A 24,065-nucleotide genomic window follows, 5' to 3' on the forward strand; every position below is an offset into this window, starting at 1 on the left:
TGATCCGCCCACCCAAAGGATAGAACCAGATTGTCTGTGGGGTAGTAAGCTTTTTAAGGCACCCTCCCTGCTAACCCTCTTGCCCTTTCTCATTGCTTGTGAGAAAGGGCTCATAGTATGGCACTGACTCAGGAGGACTATGGGATTGAATTGGTGCTGGCTCCTGGTGTGTGGATATTAAAAGGGGAGGGTGTAGATAGAAACCCTTCAGGTTCCACAAGCTTTCTAGCATGCATAGGGATGCACTTTTTAAAGAATGGTAGAGGCAGATTCAGCGCTTTGTAAACAAACATACTTCTCCTTTCAAAAACTGGTTGTGCAGGTCTGAGTTTGAATAAGGAAGGTCTGCTTAGGAAGGCTGCCTATTGACTGGCTCCTGTAACATCACAAACCCACCTCCCTACTCCCAGTCTCCTAAACAATTTTGCAGCTCTGTGGTCAATGTTTGTGATTTTTTCTTTCTTTCATCCTTCAGTTTTGTTAAGTCCTTTCAGCACAGTTCCCTTCCTCTTTCTCTCTTTGGTCAGCTTGCCCCAGGCCAGAAATATAAGAGTGAGCTTTGTCAGGCAGTGTTGGCGACGCATAATTAAAAAAAAAACAAAACATGTGACTTAGGAAGGCTCATTATGACAAAATGAGAACTCTCATATCAGAGTGTGTGTGCGTGTGTGTGTGTGTGTGTTGCGGGGGTTATTTCTTCATTTATCACCCTAAATGTGTGTCATTTAATCCCACAACCTTTTCCAGCAGCAGAGACATCAGTTCTTTCACCCACAGTGAATTGGTAAAAATGAATTTCCGTGCTATTGTGACCCAGGGTGGTTTGTTATAGTTGTGCCATAATTGAAACTAATGTTCACTTAGAGCAAGGTTTTGCAGCAGGGTAGTGATAATGGATCTCTTAAAGTCGGGGACATATTATTTGTCAAGCATGAATTTATAAAGGAAGGAGCTTGCTCTGCTGTGCAGAGGAAGCCAAAAATATATCAGTTATTTGTGTAATTGTTGTGGTTTAATAATCATATCTTCAATTCAAATGAGAAATTTGAATTTTTTCCCCCTTCAATACATGCAAAGGGCATATTGACATATAGAGGCATTGCAAAGTAAGACATATTGCAATAATTAGTAGAATTATTCCTGGCATGCCATGAGCAATTACAGGATTAATAACTACCCAACCACATAGCGTTATGTTGGAATAAATTGACCGACAAGGTTTTTCAGTTCGGAAATGAAGCTTAGATGGGTCATCAATAAAAACAACTGTGGAGTGTAGACTTTTGAGAGCATACGTTGCACATTTACAAAATATGGATGTGATAATTCTGCTTAATGACTGGAAGAACCTATTTAAAAATTAATTTAAAACATTTTGCCCTTTTTTTAAATTGCCTAGCTCAAGTCTCCATTTCTGACAGTCCCACTAATGTACCATGTAACCTGTATTTAATTTTGTGTTCTGATCAAAAGGAATACTCATAATGACTTCCTAATTAGCCTTCTGCATGCAGCAAAGGAAAGTTTTCTCTGATAGGAAAAAATTTAGGCTCAACTAGTTTAGGGGAGAGAGAGTGTGTGTGTTCAGGGGTGGCTTGCCCATAAGACTCAACTGAGGCAATCACCTCAGGTGCACTTTTGAGGCCCCTCCAAAGTGCAACTGTACCTCATCGTGGTGGAGGGGTGAACAGTATAAGTTTACTTATGCTGGCTAACACGGCTCTGGCCTGGAGAAAGACCTGGCGACCTACTCCAGTATTTTTTCGCCAAAAAACTTGGAAGTGCAAGAGACTTGGATTGGGGGTGGGGGGATGACACTGGAATGACCATGGCAGAATTAAAGGAAGCTGTTTGAGATAGGACAGCATGGATTGCATTGATCCATAGAGTGACCGAGAGTCAGATATGACTGAACGGCTAGAAGAAGAAGAGGCACTTTTGAGGAGCCTTTTGGGGTAGCAGCAGAATGTGCCCCTGCTGGCCGCTGCAGTTAGTCCCACAACCCTGCCTCCTTGCCCCAGGAGTACCAGGAGGCTGATGTAGCCCTGGCCCCTTACTATCTCTCCCCATCCCACCTCCAACGTCCAGGTGAGATGCTCTCTGAATGTCACCATGTGCTCCTGGTCACTTTGTGCTGCTTTGCCAGTGGCAGTTTAAAAATGAGAGCCCACATCTCACAGCCATTCAAAGCTTCCTACAGTATGGCCAGCAGGAGCAATTGTGTGGACTCTCCTTTTTAAGCCAGTGGTGATGACAGCACCTCACTTCCACTGGCTCTCTCCATGCTTGGAGGGAAGGAGAGCCAGTGGAAGAGAGGCCAGAGGATGCTGCTGTTATAGTTGCTGTAAGCAGCAGCTTAAAAAGGAGGGCTCACGCAGCTGCTCTTCCTGCTGGGCATGCTGTGCAAACAGTGCAGCTAGCTGTAGGAAACCTGGAGCGGCTGTGTGGGCTCTCATTTTTAAACCACCACCAAGAGCACCAAGGAGTGCAAGAGCACACGGTGACACACAACCAGTGTCTTGCCTGGGCTTTAGAGGCAGGGTGGGGATAGCAAGGGGGCGTGGTTACATCAGCTCTGCACAGTGGCAGGGCCAGTGTGAGGGGGTGCACTGCAGCCAACACTGATAGTGTCACAAGCTTGTCTGTCCGAGGCTTGGTCCCAGGTCACCGCCAAGGAAGCCGGTAGATCAGGGATCCTCCTGCATCTGAAACAAAGCACAAGAGAAACAAATCACTAGCAAGTGTCAAGTTCACCCTCTCTCCCCCACACCTCGGTCACTCACCAAATTCCAAGAGTCCTGAGCCCAAGGTCCATGATGTCACCAAGGGAGATCTTAAGGTGAGGTGAAGCAGCCCCATCTCTGGCTCAGGAATCAGGTCTCAAGTAGCAGGAGTCAAGGTCTCAAAAGTCCAAACAAGGAGCTGGGAAATCCAAGCAGCCAAAGGCTGGTCTGCAACAAACCCACACAACATGCTACTTTCCAGCAGCTTGGACATTGTCTGCTGGCTAATTTATAGTGCTGGGCTAATGGCTCTCCTCCCCCAGCCAGCTGTTGGAGATTTCAGCATTTACTTTGACTGTTAAAAAGACACTGATTTCGCCTCAATGGCTGCAGCTGCTGCCACTATTTGGCACACCTTCATTCTTGTGGGGTAAATGGTTGTTCCTCTTCTAACTCAGGATCTGATTTTTCACCCAACATCTCTTCTGCTTCCAATGGCTCCCTGCAGCTAAAGCTTCATCTTGGCCTGTCTCATCTGCCTCCTGCAGCCCAACTGTTGAGCTCTCCCCTTCAGGTGCCTCTTCCTCTGCTGGAGGATTGCCAACTTCTCCCTCCTCTGGACTGTCCATGGGTGAGGGCATGACAGATAGAGGCTGTTCTCACGACCAGCCTAAGCCTGCCTGGGCTGCCTCAGGTAGGGTTAGGCTGGTCATGAGAAGCGGCAGGATCCTCGTGGATCCTTTTGCTTCCTGCCTGCCTAATCCCCGTAATCAGCCCAGCGGTTAGCTGAGGTGCTCTTACACCCTTAACCTAGCTACCAGATGCCGTGTGATTCCTCGAGCTGCATGCAGCCTGAGGAGTCACAGAGATGGGCGCATTGAGTGCCCATCTGAGAGGAGAATCCCCAATGTACTGTGCATGCCATGCATCACATTGAGGGATGTCTGGAGGCCAGAACAAAAAATTCTGGCCCCACATCCCTCCGCCCTGCTCCGTGATTCACAGAGCTGCACAGAGCAGGGTTGCCCATGTGGGTACACAGGAGGCACACCAAAGAGGATCTGCTTGGTTGTCTGGGGGGAAGGTAAGGTGAAGGAAGCCTCCCACCTCCCGTTCCCTTCCTGCCCACCCAAGGCAATTGTGTGAATTGCCTCATAGTGTTACATAGGTAGCATTCTTGAAAAAGACAAGAAAGGATACAGCACTCTGGTCTCTGGCAGTGGTTGTTGGGTCATCCAATATTAAGGGTAGTGTTAGGGATTTGTACAGGAGAAAGCAAAGGGAATGAAGGTTAAATCTTCTTGCTCCTGATGATAACTACCAAAAAGAAACCAACCTGCACTTATTTATCCAAAAGTATAAGCCTCATCCTGGTTTCTATTCAAAAGTGCAACAGGGTGCAGGGGTGGGGAGGCAGCTCTTAACCTAGCTTCCCCCCAGGCAACCAAACCATCCATCTTCAAGGTGCCTCACACGAGCCCACACGGGCAGCCCTGCTCCATATAGCTCCATGAGGCACAGTGCAGGATGGACAGATCCAGGGGCCGGAACTTGTTGTTAGGGCCTACTGATATCCCACAAGTGTTGTATTGGAGATTCCCCCATCAGACTGGCACTCTCTGCGTCCATCTCTGTGTCTCCTTGGGCTGGATTCAGCTTGAGGAGTCACATGATACCTGGCAGCCAGGGTAAGGGTGCAAGCACACCCTTAGCCTTGACTAATAGCAGAGTTTCCTAAGAGGGTTAGGTGGTCAGGGAGTGGAGGGATCCATGAGGATCCTGATGCTTCTCAGAACCAGCCTAACCCCAGCTGGGCTGCCCCAGGCTGTGTTAGTCACTCTGGGTCATTCCACACACTGAGGCAACTCTCATGACCAGCCTAACTTGTGAATTACAGAAATGTTTTAGAGTTTTCATCTTCTTTCCATTTCTTCCTCGGGCCACAAGTAAAAGAACAGTGAGGCGGGTGTCGCGATCAGTGAGACCTGCCTCCAGAGGGTTTGCAGGGAGAGTGGGCTAAGCCCCACAGATGATCATTAGCCCTGTTTTCAGTCTCATGAGATATCTGGTCTCCTGCTACCTGAAACAATGTTAATGATATTTGTGAAGTTTAAGGTCACACTATTAAGTTTCCTCCAGCCACAACTAAAAAGACAGTGAGGTGGGTCTCATGATCAGTGACGCGGCGGGTCTCACAATTGGTGAGACTCGCCTCCAGAGGGTTTGCAGGGAGAGCTGGTTAAAGCCCGCTCTCCCCACAGATGACCATTAGCCCTCCCCGGGTGGCCAGATCAGCCACCCAAGCAGGGGCTTGGGTTTTGGAAGGACATGCACAGAGCATGCTGGAGAGATGTCTGAGCCGGGAGGCTGCTTTTTAGCCCTCCCAGTCTGGGGTCTCCTTGTGAGTTGCCATGGTGCAGAGCCACGCCATCTAGGGTGGGGCAGGCAGGGCACATGCCCCGGGCGCCACTTGAAGGGGGGGCGCAATTTCTTAAAATTAAAAAAAAATTAAAAATTTTTAAAATTTTAAAAACAAAATGGCCACTGGGCATGCTCAAATGGCCTCTGTGAGGCCCTAGAGCATGCCACGCCTCGCAGAGGCCATTTGAGCATGCACAGTGGCCATTTTGTTTTCAGCGGCCATTTTTTAAAAAAAGAATTATTTTTAAAAATGACCACCGCACATGCTCAAATGGTGCCTGTGAGGCCCTAGAGGTCAGTGGGAGGAGGGGGAAACTTTGCAGAACCCCCACAGCCTTTAAGAAGTCCCCCGAAGGGGCTACAGGTAATTTTATTTTTAAAAATTAATATATTATGTCACTGTACACATATTCAGATTGGCACCATGTACAGAGAATCAGGGCTTGTGAATACTGAGCTGAAGTTTATGAGCTGAAGTTTATGAGTTTATGAGACTGTATTCATTTGCTCTTACATTGCTTTTTGTGATAAGTAAGTTAAATGTGATGTCTTAATAATATGGCTATTAATGGTGAGTTTGTCTTTGAATCAATATGAAATCCTTAGTATTAAGGCCCACTGGGAGTTTCTTGCTCTTTCTCTCATTTTAACTGTCTTTCTGAAAGACTAGAAAATATTCCAAGCAGTGACACAGTTTACTCTGCATATCATTTAATTATTTTCAGAGTATCTGGGAAAAGTCAAATTCTCCATTTATTTTTAAAACATATGTAATCATGATGCTACAATGCATAGCAGAGAATTAGACAGGCAATTCTTTTAGTTTTTCCAAGTTCACCTCCGCATAATATTTGGGGATCTCATGAGCCCCAGCATACTGAAATTTGTAGTTTTCCAGCATTTTCTTGGTCTGGCTATGTCCACTGCTAAATAGTTTTAGAAATATTAAAAGATTAACAAGCTTGACTTGTATTTTTCAGCTGACATTAAGGTAAAGTTATCTGAAAGATGGGTGTCAGATGCTTGGACAGGGGGCGCAATTTCAGTGCTTGCCCTAGGCGCTATTTTCCCTAGCTATGCCTCTGCACGCCAGGGCAACACACGATCGTATAACCCGGCTTAGTAGAGCACTTACTCTGCTAACCGAGATGGGGTCCAAGATGGTGACCGGTCAAGTAACCTTTTCAGAGAGCTCCCTTGCTGAGTTATAATTTTAGTAAGTTTCTCAGGTCTTTTGCTCCGCTAACCTGGGCTAAGAGGAGGGCTTCCTAAGCGGGTAACCTGCTGTAAGGCAACTGGGCTCGCCTGCAAGCCCAGTATTCCTCACGGTCTGCCAAAATCAGGCTAGGCTCCCCTAGCCCGATTTTAGCCGATCGTGAGAATAGCCTCGGTGTGTCATCCACACAATCAAAAACTGAGGTTATTCACATAATCCATAGAAGCTACTCTTATGACCAGGGGAAATCGTGCTAAGAGAGCCTAGCCCAATCTCCCCTGGTCATCTGCTGCCACGGGAGCCACATTGCTCCTGGCAGCAAACTGCAAAAACCACCCCTCCCCTTAAATGAGGTTAGTGGAGTGAGCACTCCGCTAACCCCATTTTGTTGCTCATGTGCTGCTTCTGCGCGGCTCCATGGCATGGCTACACATGAGGAGACCCCCGCTGGGAGGCTGAAACAAGCCTCTTGGCCCCAGGGGTCTCTCCAAATGCCCCATGCACTTGTGTGGGGCATCCTGGAACTTCTGGGGGCCATGCTGATCCATGATGGAGCCGGCAGTCATGTGGGTGGCTGATCCGGCCGCCCAGGGACGGCCTGTGTGCGGGGAGAGCAGGCTAAGCCCACTCTCCCTGCACTACCTCGAATAGTGCTTCACACCTGGAGCGCCTCATAAGCTCTTTCTCACAATCAGAGAAAGGGCTCAAAGGGGGCGAGGGGAGGAAGCCTTCAAACGCTCACCTCCCCTGCAGTCAATCCTCTTGAAGAATCTGGACATGCAGATTGCACACCCAGACATGCAGCTGCCTCCTCAGGCAGCACTGAGATCAGGGTGCTAGGAGGAATCATCCTGCCCCCTGGAATCCCCATAATGCACTTCATGAGTGTGCAGTGTATTATGGGGATCCTCCCCTCCCCAAAGCCAGTCGAGTGACCCACAGTCACCCAGCCCTGTCTGCAAGCAGCTGGGGCTGGCAGATGACCGAAAAAAATGAGGCTAAGGGAACATTTGCTCCCTTAACCGCATTTAAACTGCAGGCTTCACAGGTGGGTTTGCTGCCATGGCAGCGCCTGCTGCTGCTTGCCTCCCACTGCTTCTCACGAGCAGCTAAGAGCGGGCTTGGCTGCCCTACCCTGCTTTTGACTGCCCATGAGAACAGCCTCAAAAACTGTGTTATACCCGAGTTTGGGAGCTCTGTGTGCTCCTAATTTTCACTTGTGTGGAAGCAAGGTAAGAGGAAAATCTGGGTGCTAGTGATTGTATGGAAGCAAGGTAAGAGGAAAAGCTACCCAGGTTTTCCTCCTACCTTGTTTCCACATCACCAAAAACTGGGAGCACACACAGCTCCCAAACCCAGATAGAACACAGTTTTTGATTGTGTGAATGGCCTCAGTATCTGTTTAGTATTAGTAAGCAGGAGAAAGCAAAGAAGAAATGTATCAAAAGATATGAATTCACTTAGAATTTCATCTCTTTTATCATGTCACTATTATGCCCATATCTCTGGAATTCATTGGCATTTTATTTCCAGCAGAATGTTGAGTAACCACAATAGCATCAGTCATTCTCAAGGATTTGTATGGTTTTTTGGAAGTTGTGTTGTTTGCAATTGCCTCTCCCTATAAGATTATAGTGCTTATTGAATTAGACCCGGGCTGCTCAGCTTCGGCCCTCCTGCAGATGTTGGCCTACAATTACCATAATCCCAGCCACTGTGTCTGGGTATTATTGGTGTTGTACTAAAAAAAACAGCTGGGGGGCCTAAATTGAGCAGAATTAGAATTAGACTCTGAATTAGACTCTGCATTGTTGCTACTGCATTGTTCTACAGCCTAGGTCCTATGCTTATTGGATGGTGATCCAGTGATTTAGAAGGAGGCATACACTCACAGCTGTCTATCAAGTCCTAATGAAATATTTGTAGGCCTGTACATGTTGATGGCCAGTTCACATAATTCTTTCTCCACAAAAAAACTGTGGGTAAGCCATCTAATGGTGCAGCGGGGAAGTAACTTGCCTAGGGAGCAAGAGGTTGCTGGTTCGAATCCCTGCTGGTATGTTTCCCAGACTATGGGAAACACCTATATTGGGCAGCAGTGATATAGGAAGATGCCAAAAGGCATCATTTCATAATATGCGGGAGATGGCAATGGTAAACTCCTCCTGTGTTCTATCAAACAAAACCACATGGCTCTGTGGTCGCCAGGAGTCGACACTGACTCGACGTCACAACTTTACAAAGATTTTATAGGCTTGAACATATATCGGCATGGAGACCTGCATGAACCACCAATGTCAAATATTTAGAATGAAAGGGCACATGTCTGCTTCTCCACCACAGCCTTTGGATCACCAAATAGTATGTCTAGCATCAAAGTACAGGTTCAGTTGCTGAATCTGATTGATAATTCTGTAGACTTGTTCAATGACTTTGACCCATAGGAATAAAAGTTGCAGCACTCTCCATTATTTGTACATTTCCATTTTTCCTTCTGTGTACCATTACGTGAATCAGAAGATAATGCACAGTTAGCCTCATTTTTTTGCAGTCTGCATGTCTACCAGATTGTTCAGAGTAATTAAAAATCATGAAAAATTAATTGAAACTAGCTGATTGTTGATGAGCTTTCTGACAGTAATATTAATGCAATTATTTTACTAGTAAAAAACCAAGAGCTGCAAGAGCTTATTAATATTAATATGTTGAAGGAAGCAAAAAAGAATTTTGTATGTAATAAGGTGAATGTTCTGAGATAAGCTTTCTTAATGCAATAGTTTTGCATCAAGGACAATTTTGGCCAGAGAATGTCAACAGAAATAGCCTGAATAGTTATTTTTGTGACTGAATCAAAAGAGAAGTACTTATTTTGAGACTGTTCTCCCTTTTGTTAAAAGGGGGCATTCAGTGATTTTGCAGAGGACATTCTCAGTTATCTCACCCCCCGCCCAAAGGGGCACCACAGAGTAAAAGTATCACCTCATTCATCAGCCATCCAAATATTTCCTCCCCGCTCTACCACACACAAATATTCAGGCACCTTACTCTTTCCTTCAAAAACTGACATTCAGTTGGTGGATCCATTGTGAGCCTCTTGGCAGCCCCTGTTGTCTGGTTGTCATGCTGTTTTGTTCTTCAAATAGTCCTTCATTCTATTACCAGTGATGGCATCATCGAAATGATCAGATCTAAGTACATGACAATGTCATTGAGGGTAAATGAAGGAAATTCAGAGTAAGGGCAATGTTTTCTTAGTAAGGAATGATATCCCAAGAGGCATTGCCTTCACTCTGAATTAGCTTCATTTGCTCTGTTGCTCTGTTGGTGGCAGAGCTTCAGCTTCCAGGAAGGTCCAGAGTGCTGACTTAGCAGTTTCTGTTGGGCCTTGCATCATTTTCTGGGCTGGCAGTATAAAAGAGCACGCTGCCCTGGAGGCAAGCTCACCAGCGGAGTCATCACCAAAGGGGTTACACCAAAGTAGATCGATCCTTTGGGAGCCCCTTTGGGAACCACGTGGGCAGGGTCTCTACTCTGCTTGCTGGGAGTACAGTTTTAGGTGTTTAATGATGTGCCTGAGTACGGATGTGAACCCGGGGAGAGCTGGGGGTACTTCAAAGCTGGGGGTTACGGGTAGGGCAAGGCATGGCATAGGGCCTTGTTTACACCAGGAGAGGGGAAGAGTGGCTCAACACCTTATTTCTTCTTCTGGCTGTTCCCATAATAGGAAGGTTCCTGGCTTGTCCTTTGGCCTGCTGGTGCTGCTGTTTAATGCTAGGTTGGTCCAGAATAAAATATTTATAATCCATCATTTAATTGTGGAGGAAAGGGCCAGCATGGTTTGTATTACAGAGACCTGGGTGTGGGAGCTGGGAGAGATTAGTCTTTCCCAGCTGTATCCACCTGGATATTTAGTGCAGTGTCAGCATGACTAGAGGGCCGATAAGGGGGGCGGATGCTTCCTTGTCTGGGGTGGCTCAGGACTTCATGGCTGCCATGACAACCATGGGGCTTTCCCACTATGTTGTTGGCCCGACACATAAATTGGCACACACTCTGGATCTGTTTTTTTTGACTGGGCAAAAGTATGGTGATTTGAAAGTGGGGGATATGTCTCTTGTCATGGTCAAATCACTTCCTTCTGAGGTTTAACGTTTCAGAGGCTATACCACTTTGCAAGGGTGAGGAACTAATAAAATGGTCCACCCCAGAGACTGATGGACTCCAATGGATTCCTGAGGACTCTGGGGGTGTTCCCAGCTGGTATGACAGGCGAAGCTCTAGCTGCTCTCTGGAACAGAGAGGATATGAACAAGGTTGTTAGTTGTGTTCGGCCAAGCATGTGCATGCTTGACCCTTGCCCATCATGGCTTATTAAACCTATTAGGGAGGGATTTTTTTTCCTGGTTACAGCAGGTTCCAAATGCCTTGTTGAGAGAGGGGGTGGCCCCAGCTTTGTTGAAGAAAGCTATTGTTTGACTACTTCTAAAGGAACCTAGTCTCGACCCATAGGATGTAAACAACTATAGGCCTGTGGCAAGTATTCCCTTCCTAGGCAAGGTGCTTGAGCATGTAGTGGCCAGTCAGCTCCAGACACTGATGGAGGAAAAAGATTATTTAGATCTATTTCAATTCAGGCTTCAGGCCTGGCTTGGAACATAAATTGCTTTGATCACCCTGTAGGATGACCTGTGCAGAGAGAGAGAGAGACAGGGGGAGTGCAACCCTGTTAATTATTTTTGATCTTTCAGTGGCTTTCAATACCATTGACCATGGTATCCTTTCAGACAGGGTGGCTGAGTTGGGTGTGGGAGGCATGGCTTCAGGGTGGTTCCGCTCCTACCTCGTGGCCCATTCCCAAAAGGTGGTGCTGGGGGATTACTGCTCAACCCCTTGGCAGTTGTGCTTTGGGTTCCACAAGGTTCCATTATTTCTCCTATGCTGTTCAACATCTACATGAAACTGCTGGGAGAGATCATCCAGAGATTTGTCCTGAGGGGTCATCAGTATGTGGATGACACTCAGTTCTATCTCTCTTTTTCATCAGACACAGGTGAGGCAGTGACTGTCCTGAATCAGTGTCTGGATGCAGTAATGGACTGGATGAGGGTGACCAAGTTCCAACTCAATCAAGAAGAAGTGCTGTTGGTTGGTGGTTCCTCTGCTTGTGTGAGTGATGTCCAGCCTGTTCTAGATGGGGTTGCACTCCGCCTGAAAGACCAGGTTAACAGTCTTGGGGTGCTCATTGATCCAACATTGTCTGTAGAGGCTCAAATGGGATTTGTGGTTTGGAGTGCCTTTTATTAGCTTCGGCTGATATGCAAACTGCAACCATACCTGGACAGAGATAGCTTGGCCACAGTTACTCATACTCTGGTAAACTCTCACTTTGATTACTGCAATGCATTGTACTGTATGTGGGATTTCCTTTGAAAATGATCCAGAAACTGCTGTTGGTACAAACTAGGGCTGCAAGATGGGACTGGGCAACTGGGACTGGGCACTTTGAGCATATTACACCAGTGCTTCATGAACTGCACTGGCTCTCAGTCCATTTCTGGGACCCATTCAAAGTGCAGGCTTTAACCTTTAAAGCCCTAAATGGCTTTGGACCAGGTTATCTGAGAGAGTGCCTTGCCCCATATGTCCCGACTTGAACCTTAAGATCTTAGGAGGCCCTGCCCCTGCCAAATGAGGTGAGGCAGATGGATACTAGAGAGAGGGCCTTTTCAATGGGTGCATCCTGGTTCTGGAACAGCCTCCCCAGTGAGGTTCACCTTGCACCATCACTTAGTTTTTTTAGATGCTAGGTAAAGACCTTTCTATTCACTTTCTGTTCTGTTCTCTTTTTAAAATTGATTTTTAAAACTGATTTTTTTAAAAACAAGTTTTTCCTTTTTTGTGGTTGTTTTTTTGGTTTTGGTGTGTTATGATTTGATGTGTTTTTATGGGATGTTTTAATGTTGTGTTGTGAGCCACCTAGAGAACAATTTGTTATGCAGCAGCTAATAAATAAAGTTGTTTATTATTATTATTATTATTGGTGGTGGTGGTGGAGGTTGCCCTTATGTATTTATGTAGCTAGGTCTGATTAACTAAGTGATGACATTCTTACTAGAAAGAAAGGATAAATAAAATGGTGCCTACTCTATTTATTTATTTATTTATTTATTTTTACATTTATATCCCGCTCTTCCTCCAAGGAGCCCAGAGTGGTGCACTACATACTTCAGTTTCTCCTCAAAACAAACCTGTGAAGTAGGTTAGGCAGAGAGAGAAGTGACTGGTCCAGAGTCACCCAGCTAGTATCATGGCTGAATGGGGATTTGAACTCGGGTCTCCCTAGTTTAAAAATATATATACTGTATTAGATCTTTTGGGGAAAGTTTAGGCCTTCCTAGAAGCCTCTCTTTTAATCCCAAATATTTGCTGACAAACATTTGGTTCACCACTACTTATGTATGGTGCAAGTATGATGTTCATTTGTAGAGAAAACCTTATATGTGAAAACCCAATTGTAATGAAATATTTCTTTGGAGAAATAAATTCTCAGATTAATCAAAAGCAAAATGAACAAAAGAGATTATGTGAAATGTTATGGCATTCAATATTCATTGATATTATTGCATTGCATCATGGGAAGTGTAGTTTGGCCTCCCTGAACAAAAAGAGGCCAAACTATTTTATATTACAAGTGGATAATAACAGACAGCCATAAACCATCATCAGAGATCAAAATAAAAAAGAGAGAACTGTAGGTGTGGCCAACAAAAAGAGGAAAATAGTGGTGACAGTCACCTACAGATCACAAGCGAACATGGCACACAACCAAACTAATGATATGCTGCTGCAGTGTGTTTTCTTTCATGCAAAGGGGGAGGGGTGCAATGTTTGGCAATCCACCTGCAGCCACTTGGAGCTTTTCTGCATGGTGCTTTTACTTCAAATCTCCCCTGGAAGGGAGTGTGTGTGAATTCCCTGGGAGATCTTTGGGAGCACATCACACACAACTTGGATTTTTCCTTCCAAGTTTAAGCGTAGCCGACTATGCCCAGGATAAAAAAACCCACCCTGTATTCCAGTGGCTTTTGGGGGATAAAGCGAGGGTAGTTGCCAGTCAAGCTTTTGAGATACAAGCTTTTAAGATGCAAATAGAAAGTTGCCTTCTGTAATGCCGCAATTCTTATTCGAAGTGACTTTGCTCCTGGCATACTCTGAGAGATGAAGCACTGTGTGAAAAACTCCCAGAGCCTCCTGAAAATATGTTCCTGAGGGTCCTCCAACTCTCAGGGCCATATTTTGCTGTAGAGCAGAAGGTAAAAAATAATAATAATAATAAATCACCTTTCCCATTGTTCACGAATACTCTCTTCTGCTAGAGTGTCATTAGTCTGGATGTTTTCTTCCTCTCACCTTCTGCAGGTTCAAAGACAAAGATTGTTCTGGGGTAGGGAACAATATGAGGGCCTGAGCATAGCAGGGAGGGGACGCTTAAACCAGGCCTAGATATCTAGGACATCCAGCCTGGGCTGCAAGCCTATTACCATAATGAGAACTTAATTATAAATCATCCTTGAGGATTTTTATGTAAGGTTGTTTCCCTTTATTTATAAGGACTGTCCAGATGTTGTGAGATTTGCTGAAACCAAGGAGAAGCACGTTGGACTAGACCAAGCAAAACTCTGAACAGTGGGTTGCTGCCCAGGCTCTTCTCTGGAGGGAAGGAGGAAGGGAACTTGTACAGGAAAAGCTAGGCTTGCAGTTTGAGAGACAGAAGAGTGCTGCCCTATGAGACTGTCCTGTCAACAACTATGAGGTCCGACTGGAGGGTTGATCATAATTAGGGACACTAAGAAACATTGAAATACTGAAATTCCAAGTTCCAGAATATGTGCAAGTAAACAAGTTAGGCCTCTAGACTCCAGCGTGTATAGAAGAACTGACATTAGATCTCTGGAACTGGGCACAGTACTGGAAACATAAATATATTTCCATGCCATACTGTCATGTTTGGTTTAATTATAAAGCAGACAGCCAGAAATGAAATGAGCTTAAACAAAGGGAACTAAAAGATGCTAAAGAGCACCAGCCAATTCTCCAGTTTTTCAAAATGGACAAGGGATTGGTGGGTGTAGTGGAGAAGCCTTTGTTTGCACAAGGCTCTTAGAAATGATGCTAGAGCACTGACTGTGTCTTTATGAGAGAGATAGAGGCTCTACACATGGTCTGTGCATAGAGCCTAACCAGTCTCTGCGGGGAGAGCGGGCTCAGCCTGCTCTCCCCACAGATGAGCAGGGAGCTCACCCTAGGTGGCCAGATCAGCCACCCACACAACTACCGGCTCCATCATGGAACTGGTAAGGGTGGCAGGGATAAGGGTCTGCCTGGCCCCTGGAAGTCCCAGAACGCCCTGCATGAGTGTGCAGGGAAGACCCCTGAGGCTGGGAGGCTTGTTAGAACCTCCCAGTCAGGAGACTTCTTGTGAGTCACCGCGGCACAAAGCCAAAACAGGGTTAGCGGAGCACATGCTCTGCTAACCTTATTTAGTGGGGGAATTAAGCAGGCTAACCATAGGGAGCCGCGCAGTTCCTGGCAGTTCTCATGGCCAATCAAAAGTGAGCTGGGCCTCACTGAGCCCACTTTTGAGTGGTCATGAAAATAGCCTCATTATGTGGCTTGTAGAGGGGATGAACTATCATGGTCAGCTCATACTTTTCAAACATTGGGCACACTGTGACTGTAATCCCTAGCCTTATTCAGGTGTTTGTCATCCATGGAGACACCATGCCCCCCTACTGTCCCCCCAGAGTTCTTAATCACAGGAAATATCTGTCCCCACATATGTGGGAATAGTGAGGGCTATGGCCATGGATGTGTTGATTTGGGTGGCGTAGCTAACCTACATACTTCCATTCACTCCCCTCATGCATTCTGTATCCATGGATGGTGAACACTATCAGTTAATCTTATATCTAAAATAGGTTCACCTCTTACATTCAGCAGTAGATGTCCTATTAAAACATTTCCACTGCCTCTTTGGCAGTAATGGGAGTGGCAGCAGAAACGTTTCTTGGGGCTGATTCCCACCAGCCACCATTATACCCCCAGCAAATGCCCTGTGGAATGATGCTGTATCATGATCTTATGCCATTGTATTATTCCAGGGGCATTCTGGGATATAGCAGCCAGTGGGAAGCAGCCCACCAGAAGAGCTCCTGGTTGCTTTCCAGATCACACCCTACAACGGTGGCACTGTGTGTCCATTAAGTGCGCTCCCATACTGCCTGTGTTTTGACATTGCAGTCCCTGCACAGTCAGCAAGGTGCCATTCACATTTCTGAAGCCTTACTTCGGATGTTATCCTTGTGCTTTAGTCCTATAACGTTGCATGTGCATCACCAAAAAAAAAGCACTGTATTTTCCCATTGTAGGGGGGTTGCGCAAGCTATTTACCTTTTCAAAATGATCCTGCCAAGATGAAGCATTTTATTGCTGAACAGCATGTAATCTGAAAAGCACCCTGGTGTACCCAAAGAGGTGGCGGAAGGTTGTTGTGTTTTGTTTTTAAAAAAAGGATTATTACTGCAAGCCAGCAATAAGCTGACCCTTGCTTGTTTTATAGCATTTCTTCCCCCACCCCACATTTTGCTGACTGGGAATGGATGTTGAGATTTGTGGGGAGGGAGGTGTCTGAATCCTCCTTAGTTATGACAAAAGAAAAGAAGTTCCAACCCTCTTCTTTCACAGATGAACATGGATCACTCACTGAGGCTATTCACATGAGCATGCAAAACTGGGGTAAGGGGTAAGCCCAGTTTTGCACACTCATGTGAACCACTGGGATTGTACCCAATCCCAGTGGTTACCCAGCAGCAAACCCACCAAAGTAGCCACCTAGTTAAATGAGGATGAGGGAGCGAGCGCTCCCTTAACCTTGTTTTTTTTAATCGTGTGTCAGCCGCAGGTGCTTGTATCCATGGCTGGCACACTAGGGGAGGGGGGATCCTGGGGGTGGGGCAACGCACAGCAGCTGTAAATGCTGTGGGTTGCTATACTCAAAGTAAGATGCTGCATTTGTAAAAGTTTAGAGTTGCAAGCTATTTTCTACAAATTAGGATGAAGTACATGTCTGAGTATTTAATAATGAGGATACTCTTGCGAAAGCAGGAAAGCGGGCTAAGGGAGCCCAGACCGCTTTCCTGCAGTTGTGGGAAAAGCCGGGAGCCATGCAGCTCCCAGCAGTTAGCCCGCTTAAGTCACCCCCCTGAAATGGGATTAGCAGAATGAGTGCTCCACTAAGCCCACTCTCCCCACAGAGCCTTGTAAGGCTCTCCAAACTGCTCATGTGAAGAGCCTCGAGGTCATTCACACAATCATAAACTGAAGTCAGATCAACAAAAATAGAATACAGATCATTACATGGAACTTAGCAGAATCGGACTTGAAATATTTGAAAGAAAAGATGGGATTTCATATAAGTACTAATCCAATTAAATATTTGGGGATAAAATTAACGGCTTCTAATAAGAACTTATTTAAAAATAATTATTTGCTGACATGGAAGAACATAATGGTGGACTTATTTTGATGAAAGAAGTTAAATCTTTCTTGACTAGGAAGAATATCGGCCATTAAAATGAACATTCTTCCAAGGATAATTTTTTTATTTCAAGTGATCCCAATAAAAATAAAAGACATTGAATGAGTGGCAAGGAAATATAAATTCTTTTATCTAGGTCTCTAAAAAGCCAAGAGTTAAGTTCAAGATAATGCAAAATGTAAAGGAACATGGAGGATTGGGAATTCTGAACCTGAAATTATATTAGCAGGCTACTTGCCTTATATGGATTACATAATGGATTAAAGAGACATACAGCTGGATTATGTCCATGGAGGAAACAGGCCTTTCAGAAGGATTGCATAAATATTTATGGACTGATATAAGAAGATCAGTGGTGGATATAAAAGGTCATTCCATTACAAGTAGTTTATTAAGTGTTTGGGATATACATAAAAAAAGAATAAGCCCAGATTTCTCTCCTTTGGCGTCAATATTAAATATTTTTCCCATGAAGAACATACTAAAAGATTTGAACATTGGAAAGAGACGGCATATAACTTACAAAGTTTGACTACAGGAAAAACAAAAATAAAGTCTATTCAGGTTCTTTCGTTGGAATGGATGAGTAAGCCTTCTTGGTTTCAATATTCACAAATAAATAGCATAATACAGAAGGAAATACAAAAGCAAGGTGTATGTATGTATTTGTTTATTTCGGCCCAAGGCCATCATAAAAAGCAAGGTGGAAACATCAGAGATTGACAGAATTTGAAATATTAACAACTAAAAATGATGTACACTTATTGGTTTGATATATGTTGTTAGTGAAATATGACCCCCTGCTAACTGGGCAAAGAGGCAACTTTTACCGTGGTGATTCTCTTTATTTAGCAGGGGGAGACTAACTGGCGCTATCCACCCCCAGCACAGTACTTCCAGTGACTGTTGCTGGTGTCTGTCTTATGTTTTGTTTCGTTTTAGAATGTGAGCCCTTTGGGGACAGGGAGCCATCTTATTTATTTGTTGTTTCTCTTTGTAAACCGCCCTGAGCTATTTTTGGAAGGGCGGTGTAGGAATAGAAATAAATAAATAAATAAATAAATAATCACCAAGACCTGGCAATGGCTTAAGAATGGCAACTTGAAGAAAGAAACAGAGGGTTTAATACTGGCTGCACAAGAACAGGAACTAAGAACAAATGCAATAAGAGCAAAAAAAGAAAAATCCACCACAAACAGCAAGTGCTGCCTTTGTAAAGAAGCAGATGAAACAGTGGACCACCTAATCAGCTGTTGTAAAAAGATTGCACAGACTGACTACAAACAAAGGCATGACAAGGTAGCAGGGATGATACACTGGAACATCTGCAAAAAATACAAGCTACCTGTAGCCAAAAATTGGTGGGACCATAAAATTGAAAAAGTTGAAGAAAATAAAGATGTAAAAATATTATGGGACTTCCGACTACAAACAAAAAAATATCAGCCACACAATACACCAGATATAACTGTAGTCGAGAAGAAAGAAAAACAAGTCAAAATAATCGACATAGCAATACCAGGGGATACCAGAATAGAAGAAAAAGAAATAGAAAAAATCACCAAATACAAAGATCTACAAATTGAAATTGAAAGGCTGTGGCAGAAAAAGACCAAAATAATCCCAGTGGTAATTGGCGCCCTGGGTACAGTTCCAAAAGACCTTGAAGAGCACCTCAACACCATAGGGGCCACAGAAATCACCATCAGGCAATTACAAAAAGCAGCTCTACTGGGAACAGCCTATATTCTGCAACGATATCTATAACAATTGACAATAAAATTCAGCCATCCCAGGTCCTTGGGAAGGACTTGATGTGTGGATAAAACAAACTAGTCAGTAACACCTGTCTGACTGTGTAAACAAGATAATAACAATAATAATAATAATAATAATAATAATAATCTCAGAATCAGAATGATTTAAAGACTATGATTAAATGGATGCAGAATATGAATAAAACAATTGATATGCAACAATGGGAATATCAATGGAAAGTGAACATTAAATTATAGCCAATAGTATGTTAAGAGAAAATTGGTACAAAATGTATTGGTACAAAATGGTATATTACTCCAATGATGATTTTGAAGATAGACAATAAGTATCCTGGAAATTTCTGGAAGTGTATGAATCAGCTGGGAACCTTTTATCACATGTGGTGGACATGCACTAAAGCTCAGAAATTTTGGAAGTTAATTCACAGAAAGATTCAACAAGTGTTAAAATTATATTTTCTTTTTTTCTCCAGAGTTTTTTGTGTTAAATATTACTAAGCCCTATAGACCTGCAGAATATACAGAGTTGTCCTTATACATGATAACTGCGGCTAGAATTCTTTATGCTTCTTATTGGAAAACTCATTTGTTACCGACGTTAGAGGAGTGATGTCTTAAACTTCGGGAATACACTTCAATGGCTAGGATTACTTCATATAAAAAAATAAATCAGAAGATAAATTTGCCTTTACTTGGGAACCCTTTATACGTTATTATCTGTCACAGGGTTGGATCCCTCATCCAAGATTTGGATTTTCTTTGCTAATGAATCCTTGAGTGAGTTTCTTTTAATTTTGATACTGTTTAATTTTGGTATTTAGTTATTCAGTTGGATGTTCTGTTTGAACATTTAAGATAGATGGTTGAAAGTTCTAATTAGAATCCATGTGGTTAGGAGGAAAAGTTAATAGGTAGTTAGGAGGAGGTGTGATGTACAAAACATATATGAGATGGTATCTATTGTACTCGTGTATTCTTCTTTTTCTGTATACTGTATTCCTGTATTCTTTTCTTATATCAATAATTTTTTAAAAAAACAAAACAAAAAACGAGGTCATTCACACAATCAAAAACTGTGTTCTACCTGGATTTGGGAGCTGTGTGTGCTCCCACTTTTTGGTTGTGTGGAAGCAAGGTAAAAGGAAAACCTGGGTAGAACTGATTGTGTGGAAGCAAGGCAGGAAGGAAACCTGGCTAGCTTCTGCTCCTACCTTGCTTCTACACAATCACTTCTGCACAGGTTTTCCTCTGACATTGCTTCCACACAAAAGGAAATTGAGACCACACACAGCTCCCAAACCCAAGTAGACCACAGTTTTTGACTATGTGAATGACCTCAGTGTCTGTGTACATTTCTTGGAGCAACTTCATGGTTTTATTTTTAGCCGTGCTTGCAAAGGATTTTTTCAGGCCACAAAGGGGTATGGGTGTTGTCATCACATTTCCTAGAACCAACTTTCATTACTCCACTCCACTTAGAAGTGCTGAGTAATGGTGTGACCTCTATGGTCAGGGCTTGCTAGATTCTGTGAAGCCAGGGTGTCTCTTCTATAAGCAGTTACAGATATGGAGTGTTCTAAAGACTAACAAGCAGAAGGCTGCCGGTTCAAATTCCCGCTGGTATGTTTCCCAGATTATGGGAAACACCTATATCGAGCAGCAGCGATATAGGAAGATTAAGATTAAGATTAAGATTAAGAGAGCGTCTTCTTCGCTATGAGCCCCACCGGCCATTGAGGTCACTTGAGGAGGTCCATCTCCAGTTACCACCAACTCGTTTGGTGGCTACACAGAGATGGGCCTTCTCAGGTGCTGCCCCGAGATTGTGGAATGCGCTCCCTGCTGAGATACGATCCTCCGCATCTCTGGCAATTTTCAGAAAACACCTGAAAACACATCTCTTCAACCAGGCTTTCTCAGCTTTTTAAAACTTGTTTTTAAATTGTTCTGATTATTTAATTGTTGTTTTATGATGTTTTTAATTGTTAATCATTGTTTTATGCTTTATAATTTTTGTTTTAATTATTAACTGACTAGTGAATTTTGGCCCGTTGAACAACGGGCCCTAATAACGGCTCTCCTGTCCCCCCGCTGCCATTCCCCCTCCCCCCCTCCCTCCCAGCTGACCCCCCCCCATTAAGGGCCAAATCAGCCCAGCCACTTGCCCCCGCAGCTTCCGCCGCCGACCAACCGGCCGCCCACCCAGCTGCAGATACCTCCTTACCGCCGGCACACGTCCTCCGCTTGATCCGCTGATCAATTAACAGAAGGAGAGAGGTGCTCGCATGCAGAGCTCTACTCTCTTTAAAGTCTCTTCCCGAACTGGCAGTTTGGGCGGCAAGGACGCAAAGCGCCAGTTCGGGAAGAGACTTTAAAGAGAGTGGAGCTGTGCATGCGAGCACCTCTCTCCTTCTGTTAATTGATCAGCGGATCAAGCGGAGGACGTGTGCCAGCGGTAAGGAGGTATCGGCAGCTGGGTGGGCAGCCGGTTGGTCGGCGGCGGAAGCTGCGGGGGCAAGTGGCTGGGCCGATTTGGCCCTTAATGGGGGGGGTCACCTGGGAGGGAGGGTTGGCGGCATCGGCTGCGGGTGCCTTTTTTAAATATTTAAGTGGCCTCCGCTCCGCCCCCGGCCTCCGTCTCTTTTGGCCAAGGCAGCGGCTCTGCCACTGCCTCGCTCAGTTCACCCCGGCGCCGGTTTTCCGGCTTCTTCGGGGCGGCCGCTTCTGGCCGCCCAAGATGGCTGCCGGGTACCGGCGAGCGTGTCTCCCTTGCCCTGTTCTGGGCCTGCGCTTCGCGCAGGCGCAGAACAGGGCAGGGAGGCACGGACACCAAGTGTTTTATTAGAGAGGATTTTAATGGTGTTTTAATGTAAACTGCCCTGAGCCTTTTGGAAGGGCGGTATAAAAGTTTTAATAATTAAATAAATAAATAAATAAATAAATAAATCCTGAAAGGCATCGTCTCATACTGCATGGGAGGAGGCTATGGTAAACCCTTCCTGTATTCTACCAAAGAAAATCACAGGGCTCGGTGGGTGCCAGGAGTCAAAATCGACTTGACGACACACTTTACCTTTAAAGTGAGGAACATTCATTATGACATGCTGAGCTGTTATGAAAAAAGAATGCTCATTCCACATACACACACAATGGGGCAATTCTCATGGGTGGGAGGGGCAGGGTAGGCTCCAAAGAGCTTACCTTCCCCACAGTTAATTCAAGGCTTGGTGGTGGAAGTGCACTCCATGCTCCCACATAAACAGCCCTGCTCCATGAAGCACAGAGCAGGGCAGAGGGATCCAGGTACAGAACCTGTTGTTCTGGCTTCTGGGCATCCCACATGACTCATGCTTTGCATTGGGGGATTCCCCTGTCAGACAGGCATTCTATGGAACCCTCTCTGTGTCTCCTTGGCCGGAACTCAAAGTGGAGACACATGACACATAGCATCCATGTTAAGTGTGCAAGCGCACCTTTAACCTTGGTTAACAGGTAGGAGGGTTAGGCAGGCAGGAAGTGTTCGGATCTGTGGGGATCCCACTGCTTCTCATGACCAGCCTAACCCAGGCTGGGCTGCCCAGGCTGGGTTAGGCTGGTCATGAGAACAGCCTCAATGACAATCGACAGTCTTGCCTGTCCCTGGCTCAGTATGGCTGTGCACAGCTCCTGCTTTCTCCTCTCCTTGGCAAAGGTCAATGGCTGTAGAATACTGTGGGCAGATGAGCCACAGAGATGTCGAATGAGTGGCCATCTCATATCTTCTGAGACTTGCCTTTTAGCAATAGTACTTAGCAATAGCAATAGCACTTACATTTATATACCGCTCTATAGCCAGAGCTCTCTAAGCGGTTTACAATGATTTAGCATATTGCCCCCAACATTCTGGGTACTCATTTTACCGACCTCGGAAGGATGGAAGGCTGAGTCAACCTTTTGGGCAGTATACAAATATGTTAAATAAATGATTTCATGGCAGTAAGGATCAGAACTGTTCTAGGACAGGACAAAGTGTTTGTTTCTTATTAGAGAAGCCTGGACTATGAACATTTTGATCCCGCACAGCTGAATGTGATATAAAAACTTGTTTTCCACCCTTTGCTCATGATTTCTGTCAGGTCAACCATTCACTCCAGTCCAGCTTTTGCATTTTGATGTCTTTAAAAGACTCAGGAACTGTAAGAGCAGACAAAAAGAAAATTGCACAAAGTAAAAATGAAACCATGCTGTCAGATCCAAGATAAATGTTTCAGCATTTTATAGGAGATGGTTTAGCAGCCACTAGGTCTAACATTTCAGCTTTATTTTGTTTCTACTATTTTCATTTTTAATGATTTTTATGGCAGCTTTATTTCTTCATGAATCTTCCGAAGTCTGAATATAAACGCTATGGGACATTATAAACTGAAGTCATTTTTTTCCCCTGCAGAGAAAAACCCAACTGTGATCCAATCCAGAGCTCTTTCTCCATTTCCTCTATGTTTTTACTACTAGAATCAATGAGGCACAGATCAATAAAGGTAGGTGTTTGCTTCATTCATTCATTTCTATATTTATTTGCCATATTCACGGTCATGAATAGCACAAAGCTGCTTGCAATCAAACATATAAGCAAAGCAAAACTGTATTAAAGACAATAATCAATTTCAAATATCAGCACATAAAACCAGTGAAATAAAGAGGCATAACCAAATCAAATCACAGATTTGAAGCAAAATGTGGTGGTTATATATGGCATAGATTAATGTCACAAAGACATGTAGTGGTAGAAAGCCAGAGCTTTAACATTCCCCTGGAGCTTGGCCATTGTCTTCAGTGTGATACAGATTGCGACTAATGGGGTTTTGCTTACTTTTGCTTTGGGTTTTTGCCAAGGGTGTTTTGCTTTGTTTTATATTATTAACATTTTAATCTACAAACCATTTAAGTGTGGCTGCTATAGCTCAGCTGACTTTACCAGGTCTAAGAGCTCGATTCCATGCTGGATTCCAGTGATCTCTTGTGTCCTTGTATTACAGCAATGTGGGACCCAGGAGGAAAGGGCAATGCAGATGAAGGGATAGGTTATGCACAAAGGGGCTGGCCTTTTTCTCAATGGCTCTCAAGAAGGCCATCACCCCAGACATTGGGCTCACTCGTGGACTGACTCTTACCTATTCAAGTCTATTGACTCAGATCCTATCCTACCCAGTCACTTCCCAGAACCCCTCTAGTCCCAGAGCAGACTCTATCTGAACATTCTTTTATTTATTTATTTTTTCCATTTTTATTTTAAACCAGCCCTTCTCTGCTCCATTCCAAAGCACCCCGCTTTGGAAACACTCCTGGAGGAT

The 24,065-nt window shown here is 44.5% G+C and overlaps 1 long non-coding RNA gene across 2 annotated transcripts in view; it reads right to left on the reverse strand.

Annotated features, from left to right (window-relative positions):
* Positions 1 to 2,183: 2,183 nt before the first annotated feature.
* LOC128349240 (uncharacterized) overlaps positions 2,184 to 24,065 on the reverse strand; it is a 48,733-nt gene continuing 26,851 nt past the window's right edge. Inside the window, exons 2-4 of one of the 2 annotated variants that reach the window (XR_008318650.1) lie at positions 13,702 to 13,773; positions 2,784 to 2,951; positions 2,184 to 2,705 (exon numbers count right to left, since the gene is read on the reverse strand). This is a non-coding gene — a long non-coding RNA (uncharacterized LOC128349240). The remainder of the gene's footprint in view (positions 2,706 to 2,783; positions 2,952 to 13,701; positions 13,774 to 24,065) is intronic. The other variant, XR_008318651.1, reaches the window with a different exon arrangement.

The sequence above is a fragment of the Hemicordylus capensis genome, chromosome 3, assembly GCF_027244095.1.
Source record: "Hemicordylus capensis ecotype Gifberg chromosome 3, rHemCap1.1.pri, whole genome shotgun sequence".
Lineage (NCBI taxonomy): Eukaryota > Metazoa > Chordata > Lepidosauria > Squamata > Cordylidae > Hemicordylus > Hemicordylus capensis.